We start from the raw sequence: 12,626 nt of genomic DNA, 5'->3' as shown, positions 1-12,626 counted from the left end.
AAATCTAACACGCTATAGTAGGGATTAATGAATGAACTCATTGGACCACTTTTTGCCATATTCATACTAAAGTGATATAACTAATATATGTGAAAGACTTTTGTATCTATGTTGATGTATCCATTAAGTGTTGCCTTCAATCGACTGTGTTGGACCATTATAACACTCATGACACTCATTGGGTGTCATGAGTGTTATAATGGTTTGAGCACAAAATTTAGAACATTCAACTGATTAATTTTGGAGTTCTCAGACAAATCAAACACTTAATTTAATGGAACTACCAGCTATGTAGGTAATGTTGGAATAATATGACCAAGGGTAAGTGCATGCACAGCATAGTTCTGAAGGGTAAGTGCATCTTTAAGATAGCATGTCAGTCTATCCATTCCAGATAAGGCTGACACAACTGTCTACACCTGAGAGAATAAAACACATTAAAAGGAATCTATTAGGTCAGTTGGACTTTTCGGCCAAAAACACTCCTTTGTAATTTTTAAACTGTCCATTATGAGTCCGACACTTCTACAGATACTTTTATAACCAGTTTTCTGCTAGTATGAAGTGCACAATAATCAAAAGGAGAAGCTGATGTGTTGCCAGTTGTTCATCTAGCAGCCATAAACATAACTGTTACAGGGTAGGTTTGGTCCAATTTTTTGGTTTTGTTCATAATTTATTGTTTTAAATGAATGTGTCCTCGGTGCAGGAATAAAATAAAATCCCATGGTCACTTGTCAGTCTACTCTACCTGAGCAGTGACCTTTAGGAAGAGCTGTAAAACACTCTGCCAGAGACTACTGACGTGAACATTACACCCAGGAGTTCAGTCAGCATATATGGACTTCTTGTGGCCACAACATGTCAGTAGATTAAATACCAGTAAGACCTCAAGGCCACTCTTAAACTACTGCATTAAAACAGACTAATCACTGTTAAATATTCATTGGGTAACTATTTGTTCAAATAATTATTTTACCTTCTCCATCAGTTCGTCTGTGTGTGTGAGAGAGTAAGGGGCTCTTCCTGTCTTTTTGTATATCTATTCAGCACCCACTTCATACCAGGAACAAATTGAGGCTTTGCTGAGCCTGTTGACATCTAAAGGATAGCCTGCTGTGGGATTATACAGGCTCATCGCCTGAGGCTGTGTGGCTTTCCTCTGTGTTTGCTTCACCGGTAAAAGGCAGAGACATAATTCTAAGATATTGTTTGTTTCTTTTTTTTTTCTTTTTATGGCACTGATCTTCCTTTGGTAGCAAAAACTTCAACGTCTCAATTACAATTCACAGCCACTACTTTAAACTGTGTATCCTGACTGATATGGCCCACAACCACAAGTTTATCAGGCTGGGACCCAGTCGGCATTCACTATCACACATTCAGCTCCAGCAGTGAATTATGTTTTTGCTCTGATTTTATTTTTTACACTGTCAGTGAAACATGCTGTTTGTGTTGAAATTTGCAGAAGCACAAAATGATCACCCGAGGCCCAAGGCGCTACATTTTTTAGCACTCACCTAATTTTCCTATTTTTGGCGGTTTCCTCCTCATCCCAGGATATGCTTGCCAGCGGCTTATTATAACTAATTACGGCACAATTACACCACTTCATGTAATCATGTGGAACACAAGCCATGCAGCGCAACACATCTTAGTTACAGTTAAAGGGAAGAATGCAAGCTAAATGACTCCATTCATATTATAGAAACAATATCAGCTTAGACTTGGATAAACCAACGTTTGTTAGCACACCTATATATTATCATTGCTTTGAAACAGGACTAAATAAGAATATAAGGGACTAAATAAGGGACTTTGTGTAACACCCACTTGTGTCAACATGTCCTTAGGCAGCAGGACACTGGGTTATGGCGATGTCGGGATGGGCTGTCTCCTAAGTTATCATTTATCTCACCCCAAAATTATCTTTTTCCTAACCCAGTCACTGAAAGTCAAAGTAAAAAGCAAGAAAACCTACAAGATTTAGTGAGAGGGAGAAAAAAAAGCATAAACAAGTGCAGGGCACAAAGGTCCAAAATGGGAAACAAACCAGGATCTGGTGGCTGATAAATCTGCAGATTTAGCAGGTCTGTGAAACAAACCTGCTACTTCTTGGTGGTTAAATGTTCCAGCCCCCAAAGATACCTTGTGTGTAATACTGACACAAAGGGGGCATTTAATGAAATTGTATTATGTGAGGCAAGGTGGACATGAAAGCTTGGAAGCTAGATAGCTAACAAATATCTGTAAAAGAAAAGAATAAAGGTTTAGTAATGGCACAGTAAAAATCTTACCCTAAATCTGATTCAAATGCTGCGGTGAGACCTTAACAGTGTGATGCATGTAAGAAAAAAAAAAAAACAATGAATGGAAGTTATATAGAAGAGTTGTGTGAACATAGCCTCTGAGATAAAGGGGCTATGTTACATACCCCATGCTCTCAGATGTAAATCTGCTGCATAGTAGCCTGCTTTTAGAACTGCATTTAAAATGCACTATTTTTCACATCAGTAAACACACTGAGTTTGAGGACTTTGAGGAACAGATTACATAAAGGTTGACTGTTGGGGTGACTGAAAAAGACAACTCTGCACTAAGCACAAATGTAACCAGCCTGAATTCATTTTACTAAACGATTTGAATATGGATAATTTGTTTGCAACCTCATCTATATTAAAGTCTATCAAGATAAGTCCTGTCAAGGAAAACGGGGGGGAAGTGTGTGTCAAACTCAATTTCCAGTGACAATCAATAAAATCAAACCACTGAGATGTGTGCTGATGTAACACAAAGAGATTTATAAGGCGAAAAATATTTTACTGTCTGAAGCTTCACAATTCCTCTCAACTGAATGGCTAATAAACAAGCAAAGGAAAGGTTGATGTTCAAAAGCAGCGCAGAGGGAACACTGTGTGCATACTGTAGGCTCATGCTGACTATGAGATGTAAACTCACTGCTGTGAGACAAGGACGGTGCTTTGCAAAGAACCCATCAACAGAGCAATCATCGGGGAGGACCCAAAAGGAGCACAGTGAGATTAAAAGACCTGCTATCAATTTATCAAAGACGCCGCTGAGAGGGAACTTCAACTTTAAGGCAGAATTGGGACATTTTCCACCTAATGACTGCAATTTATAACAGAGCATGGACAACTCTGAAACTAAAATCTTGAGAGCCAATTATAATAAGCACTTAAAGTTGCATCCTTGTGAAGCTTACTTGTTGATGGCGCTACCGACTGCACAAAATATGCTAATAACTCCTGAGAATTCCACTCAAAGGAACACAAATGTATACCGCGGAGCTCAAGAATATGGTGTGGCACATGTCAAATGGGATTTAAGGTGCAGTAGGAAAGGAATGAAAAGATGTCAAGAAAACATGAAAAGAATAATGCTCCTTGAGTAACTTGTTTTCGAGCATTCAGACGGGCTAACAACTTTGTTATAGAAAAACAAGCGGAGCAACAAATTTCTTGTCTTCTTCTTTCATTTACCACCTTGACAAACTCTACAGCAGAGTAAAGATAGTTGCCTATGTGCAGCATCTGACCTTTTTGGAGCCAGTCTGGGCGACTCTGGCTGTCTTACTGTGAATAATAAGTGGGCCTGCTCTGTCTTTGACCACAAACCTTCATCCAGACAGTGATTTTACACGTTTGCCAATGCCAATGACTCACTAGTTCTGTCTTTTGTGTGTGTGAGTGTGTGTGTGTTTTTTGCACTCACTATTTCTTTATTTTGCTCAGGGGCTTAGGAAGATAAGCTGTTCCAGCCCCTCTCTAAATTACAGCTCCTTCACTGTAGCGACATCCCCAGCAGAGCCTGAATGTTATCACTTCACAGCGGCACGAGGAGCTCTCCATTTTAGATCTCTGGAGCTAAACAGTTTTTGTTGCTAACCTTGGGGCCCACTGCACATGAGCAAGTAAGAGGAGCAATCCTGATGGAGCTGCTGTCATGCTCTTGGTGATAACTTCAGCAGTGTCTGTGTTTTCTTGCAGTGCAGCAGGAAAAAAGTCAATGAATTTGTAGGTGTAACTTTAACGAGCAGCATTCAAATAACACAAACACGGTTTTGCAAGCCTGTTTATACATTAATGATATATTAGTGAGTTTGCTAAATAATGTATTACTCACTCACAGGCTATGCTAACATTAATATTTACTGATAGAAGGAGCAGCTGAGCCAACAGCTCATGTGGGGTGGCACTAAGATCAGCTTTTATCTTGACCTTGTTCATCTAAACTACAGCTATGCTAAATTAAGTTGACCCTGGTGTAGGGGTATTTTTTTTATAGAAAACAAGTTGGGGAAAAGGAGGGACATTTGTGACAATGCCACCAGCACAACCACAACTCTTACCATCAAGAAGCGAAGTGTGTCTTGTATCAGGGATAATCACTTCTAATCGCCATGTTGGCAGACATGTTTGCCACCTTTCCCCTCTGAGGCTGTGATCCACAGAGTCTGTGAGCTGTAATTTACTGTAACAGGCAAGGGTACATTACACTTCGAGGTTGTTGATAGAAATCCATCTTACAGTCAGCTCTAGAGTGTGACTTGAAGGCACAGAGAGTAACAATATAAAGTCTTTAGAGCAACACTCGGCTTTCTTTTCCATTTTCCTTTCAGTTTTATGACCATCAAATATTCAGACATACTGTATTTGTAAAGAAAACAAAGTAGCACATATCCCATAAAGCATATTTTTATCCTGTATGAGACACTGGAACCCACATGACTGCCTTTTACTTTCAGTCTATCAGCTCTACTGAACGCTATGTGAGCAGCAAAAGGCTTAACTCAGAGGCTTTTAAAATGTAAAAGTTAGTTGAAATCCTGTAGCTTGAGTGGGCTGGAACTGCTGACTGTGATGAATGAACCCACCATTAAATGATGGGCGCCACTGTATTCAAAAGTGCAGCAACAACAACAGGGAATTCATGTGGGAGGGGAGAAAAGGGTCACAGTGAAACTAAAATGCCAACTCTCAGTGTTTACAGTCCTACTGGGTCTGGAATCGAAACAAAGAGAAGAATGGGAAACATAAAAGAGCAGGGGGGGAGTGGGGTTATAAGATGAATTTACCTTTTGTAATCTGATGCAGTGTAATTTTTCCTAATGTATTTAAAGTGCTTAGTCGTGATAGCAAGAGTTTTAGTCATATCCCAGACGCGCTGTCATCCATACCAGTTCTATAATCATCTCACCAGAAAATACCCCACTTCCCACTGAATGCTCTCGAGTTTCGCATCCGCAGTGTCTGCTATCTGTGTCCCTATGGTCATATTGGTTAGTCAGCAGTGACATCTTAATGTTCCGACTTGTGTTTCACAAAGGAAGGGAGCCGTCGCCTGCACGAGCTCCCTGAGGTTCTCTAAAAGCTCCACAATGGCACTACCTTCCACAATATGTAGCTCACTTTGATATACTCTAGAGTCAAGAGCTTCCAGCTGTGACCAGCAAGAAGAAACCACATCAGAGTAGTGTTGTGGCCAACCACCAATCCAGCGCAGTAAGGTGAACTAGCAGATGCATTAGAATGGCTCTTTGTGAAAAGTTAAGCTGCTACCTAAAGGTGATGAAAGGTGTATGGCGGCCATTTCATCTTCAGACAGCTCATATGTAGTCATTCGTTGTTCTCCTGCTAATATCCACTAAAAACTTGTGCTAAAAATGCTTCTCTCAATGGGAAATTATGTAGATGTTTTACAGAATACTTTTTGGAAAGAGCTCTGTCATTGAAATAATGCATTAACGATCGGTCAGACAGTTCACAATGAAAAACCATGCTCACACTGCTTTATTTCATTTTTAGGATTTAACTTGCTTCTCCATATATTAAAAAAAAAAACTGAAACATTTCCCTAAAATTCAGTCACTAATAATTCCACCAATCTCCGGCCAAAATGTCCGACCCTATGCTCTAAGGATAAGAGACACTTGAAGACTTATGGTATTTTAAAATTAATTTAAAATTCCTTTGGCACCACCACTCTACATGAAAAACAAAAATATTGAACAAAAATGTACCACGACAAATGCTTCATACTACAAGGAGGCCTTTTTTACTGAAGGTGAGAAACTTGGTAACCTCCAGTCTTCTTCTTTAAATGGCTTTACATGTATATATGAGAACATACCGGATTCTAAGACCTCCATAATTTCTGTACTTTTACCCCCACAAAAACAAACAAAAAACTACGGTTCATTCACTTGCAGTATTTTTTTCTATTGGTGCTGTTTTTTAAAGGTCACATTGAAAATACCAGCACTTAGCATTAAGGTCGAGGAAAGATTGTGGCCTGGCAAGTAATATATGGTTAATTTATTAAATGTTAAGGTACTAAATCACTTGAGGAATAAAGTCACAGTGATTGCCTCAGTACATGAAGGACATAGTACATCCTGTTTTAGTACTTAAGCAGGAAGTAATGGTTTTGCTTTACAGAGAGTTTTCTTCCAGCCACTCAGGCCAGTTTAGAGATAATGTAATGGTTTCGGAGAGAAGGACCCAAACACTGGACATTACAAGCAAGTAAAATCCAAAATCATCCAGGAAAACAAGTAAACAGCACTTGGAAGTGAGCCGTAAAGCTGGATTCCTTCAATTTACAAGACAATCTGGTAGGTGAAAAGTGGAAACAGGGGAGTGTGTATACTGTTGTGATTGGCTGACAAGTGGAAAAGCAAAAAAAGGGAGAAGGATGGATGCACCATGGATAACAAAATAAAACAGTGATCAGACATTATTGATAGGAATCCAAAAACACGACATAAAAAGCTTAATTGTCACAAGTGGAACGTTTTATAGATATTCTTCTTATAATTAGTAGATCGAGAATAATCTGTAAATTGAAGAAGGCAAAGTGTGGTAACAGGTTACTCAAGATAACTGAAACATCACCTCTGAGTGACCATAAGTCATATTCATACCTACTCTACTGTATATTGCTGTCAACATTAAGGTGTCTTTACTTGGTCTTGTATTTAAATTTGTGGTTCTCGAGGTGTGATGTAATGGACATAAAAGCAAAACTATATTCTACAGAGTTGGAAAAGGCCTCTGGGTTACTTCATTCAAGTTCTGCCGGTGGGAAGCTCCAGATCCCACACCTGAGACTTTGGAGGCAGTTGGTAAAACAACAGCAGACTTTTTTTTAATGTTGAGAGCTACCAATTTCAAATTGTTCTTCTCAAAACACTGATGTGTCATGTGTAGCAAACTGAATTTAATAGTAGTTCGATAAAGGAAGTGATGGAAATAATGGTTGCAAGCAAAAGTGGGAAAGAAATCTGTTGCATTTTTTCGTATTAATGGGTGGATATTTGTAGTTTGTGTCAAAAAATTGAAAAGAATCAGTGATGAGGGCATAGGACACTACAGATGAAAACCAGAATAACTTTTGCATATGACAATGAGCGTAATTTGTGGTGTCCATTATACAAAAACAGCAAATCACAGCTGAACAAGTGTAAAGAAACCTTCAAGGGATATCAGTTCTTCACACATATTCCATCTTATTTAGAGAAGTTAGAAAACATTTACAGACTATTGTGTTCTGAGGTGAGCAAGCAAGAAGACAAACACGCAAAGCCAGGAAAAAAATAAAGGAAGGAATTGCTGGAGCTACGTCTAGGGGGGCTCCACCCCAACAGCTGATGTCTCCAAACACTACATCAAGTATCAGCTTCACTCTGCGCATATGCCGCACTCCAGCAGCTGGGCTGTAGTCAACATGAATGCAAACAAAAGACCAACGCAATGACAACAGGAGTGATGATTAAATTCATTAGGGAAATGTCTCCCTGTAATGCATGGCAATTTGAGGTGAAGAAAGCACATGAAAATGCCCTGCAGCTGCACTCTGTTCCTGAGTGCTACTTTTCTGTATATTCATTATTTTAGCAGAGATCAAACGTATCTGACTGCTTTCACACTCCTCCCAGCTTCTAGCTTAGATCCTTTTCTTTATTTCCTCAGCATTCTGTGCATCCATACATCTTTCTGCTGGTGAAGGTGAGCGAAGAAGCCATGAGGGACAGTTTTCTTCACCTAGCAGATGAGATGCCACAGAGGGTTTAAGGCTAAATCCCAAGTTATTTTCCACTTAATTTTTGAACTGCTATTGCCCTCCATAAGAGCTATTCCACAGACCCTAACAGGAATTGATCCCCTCTCTATTATTTCCCTGTGCCTTGCTTAATAAAAAAGTCCTCTAGTTGTCATTCCTCCCACATCTCTCTCATAATTTCCTTCACAAAACAACAACTTTCTAACATTCTCTGTGAGCCTTCTGTGCACGTTGAGCTTCTCCCCAAGGTAAAGCTGCCCTACTTCTGAGTGCGTCCTAAGCATCCATCTGCCATACTCGTAAATTGTGTTTCCCTGCGATTGCAGGTTATCTCATCTGTCAAAGCAGGCCTATCAATTTCACCAAGCAGTCTCGACAGAAGGCATTAGCCCTCCAGCGTCATTCTGGCATCAAGCATTGACAGACAATAAATGCTAGTGATATCAACATATCAGATGAGCACTGCTGACAATTCTGTTGGGACTGTTAGCAATGAGCAACTAAAGACATAAAAGCAATTCATGCTTTTCTTGTTTTCTGGCTACAAAGGCATATCAGTTAAAGGAAGGTAAAAAAGCTTCAAATTGCTAAACTTAAAGCAATAATTGAATACAACACAGCTTTGCACCTTGTGCTGCGTATTAGCTGATAGCCAAGCGTTAACAACACTGAAGGAATAATTTGAATTAAAGTTTTAAGATTAATGCTTTTAAAATCCTGGATCCTACAGTTGCCAAAAAGGAATTCTAACACCTTTCAAACGCCCTCTTCTGTAATGCAGTTATTCTGCTCAACACTATGCACTCAGCACACCCAGTCTAAACCAAAAAAAGAACTAATGACATCACAATTCCCGTAATGACATCATTCTTTACGAGCCACATGAGAAAGCATGTAACTGCTGAGACCAAGTAGAGCCATTCACACACAGATGCATTCAGGGTTAGAGCATCATATGAGTGTTTTCTGTTCCTTCAAGTGGGCGGAGCTTGGTTTGCATTAGATAATTTATTCCTGAATTAGAATCTACCAGTGTTTAAATCAGAATCTATTCCTCTTAGTGGATTGTTACTGTTAATGCAAACTGATTCAACCATGATTCATCCACACATATAAAGAATGTGAATTTCTGTGTTTTGAGTGTCATTGTACAGTAACTTTGACAAGGCATAGAGAAGTTTGTTTCTTTGTTGTTGTTTTTTTCATTGTCATTTGGTATAAAGTACCAAATGACAATGAAAACACTATGACAACATAAATGAGGGCACTTGTTGAATGACCTCAATAGAGAATAGCAAACATAGCATCGAGGCAGACATTTCTCTTGAGAGCCAGTGAATGATGGTGAGCAAGTCCAGTGGTATATCAGCCAAATAGACTCAGACTTCAAGTGAATAATATGTGCCTCCATAGCTTTTTGGTTTAAAAACAGTGATGACTTAGATATCAGATGAAATAATAGCTTCTGCCTCTTATTTAGGATTTATTTTAAGTATGCACAGGGATTGCTTTTGATTTTCTTTCTTTGCTTTTTTTTTTTTTTTTAAAGAAAAGCTCTCTCTTGCACCAGAGCAATCTTGATTTATTTATTTTTTAAATTAAGCCAATGATTACATTGTGAGATGGTGATTGTCATAACCATCCATTTTCAGAATCATTTGATGCCCAAACATCTAAGGCCTTTGCCACCACCAATACTAAATAAACAATCATAATAGATAGCTTTTCCAAATGCTATTATCTTTATCTAAACACAAGCACCTGGACACTGCAATGACTGAAAAATAGTCATATTAGTCCTATTAGATAAGGTATTGCTGCTCCATTCAGACACATTGCACATTTCGACAATGAGATGGACTGTAATAAATTAGGCCTACGTGGCTCTAAACATAATAAACAGGGTGTGGCGCACCTGTCAGTGAGTCATTTTGCATCAGAATATTGGTTGTTTTTGTTGTTGTTTTCTGAGTAAAGGCTGTTGGGTCTCTACAGCATATGATAGTATTATTTTTTTTATTTTATTATTATAAAAACGTCCTCACTCTGTGTGTTGGAAAGAAATTCTCCAAGGTGGGGGCAGTATGGGGTGGGGGCAACCATCGATATCGATAAAATATCAATACAAATCCCTCTGTGGAAAGGAAACGCTCCCTCCGGGCGCAGTTTGACTGCGCTGTCCGTGGTGCTGAAAAGACTTCAGCGGCCGTGGAACAGGTTCCATCTCCGGACACGGAGTTCGTACTCCGTTCCCGCAACTGCCAAGTAATCCACAAGAGGGTGGTGATTACAGTGGGTGGTGGCGTTGGAGCCTCATGGCGGCCATCCCTTAACCAGACACACACACACTCCCGCATTTGCGCACCCGCCAAACTAATATTTTCATTGGCGATAACGGGAGTTTAAATAACCAGCACATATCGGACGTGCGATTAAAACCTTCTTTTATTCTCTCTCTCTCTTTCTAGCTCTCTCTCTCTCTCTCTCTCTCTCTCACACACACACACACACACACACACACACACACACACACACACACACAGCAGCAGCAGCACCAGTCCATCCCTGCAACTTAAAGGGAGTTTAATAAATGTCTCAGCCTACTGTAATCACAGGGGGACGTTTTGGAAAGAGTAGGCTAATCTCTTCCTTCCCTCAATCCCCATCTCTCTCTCTCTCTCTCTCTCTCTCTCTCTCTCTCTCACACACACACACACACACACACACACACACACACACACACGCACAGACACACACAAACATACACACTCTCACGAACACACACACACACACACACACATTTGCAGACCAGCAAAGGGGGCACGTTTATACACACCAAGAATTAGCATGCATCGGCCACAACTCCCCATCCTCTCAACCTTACGTCCAAGCGCAGTGTTATTTTTCTACATAGGTATGATAAAGAAATGTAAAAATACATTAAAACACAGCATCCGTCGGCGTAAAGCTCCGACGTTTCTCCGCCGATCAAGTTACTTTCTGAGAATACCTGTAATTGCCCAGAAGTGTGAGCCGCTCTTCACTGAATTAACACAACGCCTGCCTTCATACCGCAAACACAATCGAACGATGTATCACTTGGGTTTAAATCCATCATCGGTGTATTAGAATTACACCAAAAGATGATCTGTAACCAATAGATGCAGCACATATACATAAAAGACAATGCAATAAAACTGTTAAGTGCATCTTCAATCCCCGTGTAGTGTAAGACAGCCAGAACTCTTGCACGAATCGGGCATTTAAGGTTTCGACTTACCTTTAAGGGCAGGAAAGTATCCATTATGTGCCGCCGCGAGCTTTAAACAGTACACTCTTTTTTTCCTGCTTCGAGTCTAAAGCCGCTCCCTTCCCATTCATGCACTAATTCCAGAAGAGGAACTGCAAAAGCAACTGCCTGCCCAGCCGCATATCGCTTCTTCTCTCGCTCCTGACAATTTTTCCCCCCACCAGCAGATGCTCTGGAAAAACCTGCGCTTTTGCCGGGAGCCAAGCTGCGACACAGAGCTTCACAGCATTTTTTGTAGTTTTCCCCTTTAAGTAAAAATAACTAGCTCGCTGCTGTGTGGGCTCGTCTGCATATTTCCATGTGAGAGTGCAGCTACATGGCACAGGCGTTTGTCTATTTTTTTCCCCCCGCGGTGCAGTAATTACTAGTGTCCACGTCCTTGGAATCGGTTGCTTCTCTTTTGCTCCTAAACACTTATCCAAGCAGAAAGAATGTCTCCTTTTAAAACCAAGTAAAGGCCGTAGGTCCAGAAGAAAACTTTCTTGTTTGTTTTCAGTGATTCGGAAGTTATTAGTTAGTCCAAGAGTGAGCAGATGGCGAGACGCGAAATCTGCGCCAGAAAGACTGCAATGGAGCGGCGGATAACCCTAGATGGCACAAACACCATGAAGTATCACGGAGCCCAATGGACAGGCTGTGGGTGGGGGGGCAGAGACAGGCAGGTCACCCAGACGTGCAGTGCATGTATGCAAACACCCACTGTAGCGAGTTTGTAGCGATAATTGCGCGTAAATAGCCACTTTGGCACGGTCCACAGCGAGCACCGTTCTGTCTGCGGAGGATTAACGATCACGGATTAGCGTGTGCTTAGGGCTCACTGCAACAAAGTAGCCTATCAGGGCTGTGGGCGAGCCTGGTTCTGTAGCATGTTGCAATCTGTATGAGTATGTGGGCATTTTTCCTGTGCATTACCCTACCTGCAGAAGCTCTTAAATGCTTGCAGGTTGCATTCTCTTTGACCTTCAAAGACCAGCAGAACTCTTCAAGCAATTAACAGATATTACACAAAAAGTGAAGAAGTGAATGAACTGGTAGATTTACTGTGGTCACAGAAAATAAATGAATTAATATTTAGAATAATCAGGGTTTCCCCCAATAACTAAACTGTGGAACTCTTCTCTCAGCCCTTTTTATTCTTAAGTTTCTCATGTTGCTTTTTCCTGATGTCCTTTTGGTATGGCTTCATCTATCATTATGGCCATCATCCTCTGCTTGTCTACCGATAGCATGTCTG

General features: G+C 40.4%; 1 protein-coding gene across 3 annotated transcripts in view; it reads right to left on the bottom strand.

Annotated features, from left to right (window-relative positions):
- Nucleotides 1-12,186, bottom strand: part of LOC100711379 (leucine-rich repeat and fibronectin type-III domain-containing protein 2) — a 127,813-nt gene extending 115,627 nt beyond the window's left edge. For all 3 annotated transcript variants that reach the window (XM_019349130.2, XM_013271468.3, XM_019349131.2), the window contains exon 1: nucleotides 11,363-12,186. The gene's annotated coding sequence lies outside the window, so the exon portion shown is untranslated. The remainder of the gene's footprint in view (nucleotides 1-11,362) is intronic.
- Nucleotides 12,187-12,626: the final 440 nt, after the last annotated feature.

Source organism: Oreochromis niloticus, linkage group LG19, assembly GCF_001858045.2.
Source record: "Oreochromis niloticus isolate F11D_XX linkage group LG19, O_niloticus_UMD_NMBU, whole genome shotgun sequence".
Taxonomy (NCBI): Eukaryota; Metazoa; Chordata; class Actinopteri; order Cichliformes; family Cichlidae; genus Oreochromis; species Oreochromis niloticus.
The sequence above is the reverse complement of the archived record's forward strand: the minus strand, read 5'-3'. Positions and strand labels throughout refer to the sequence as shown.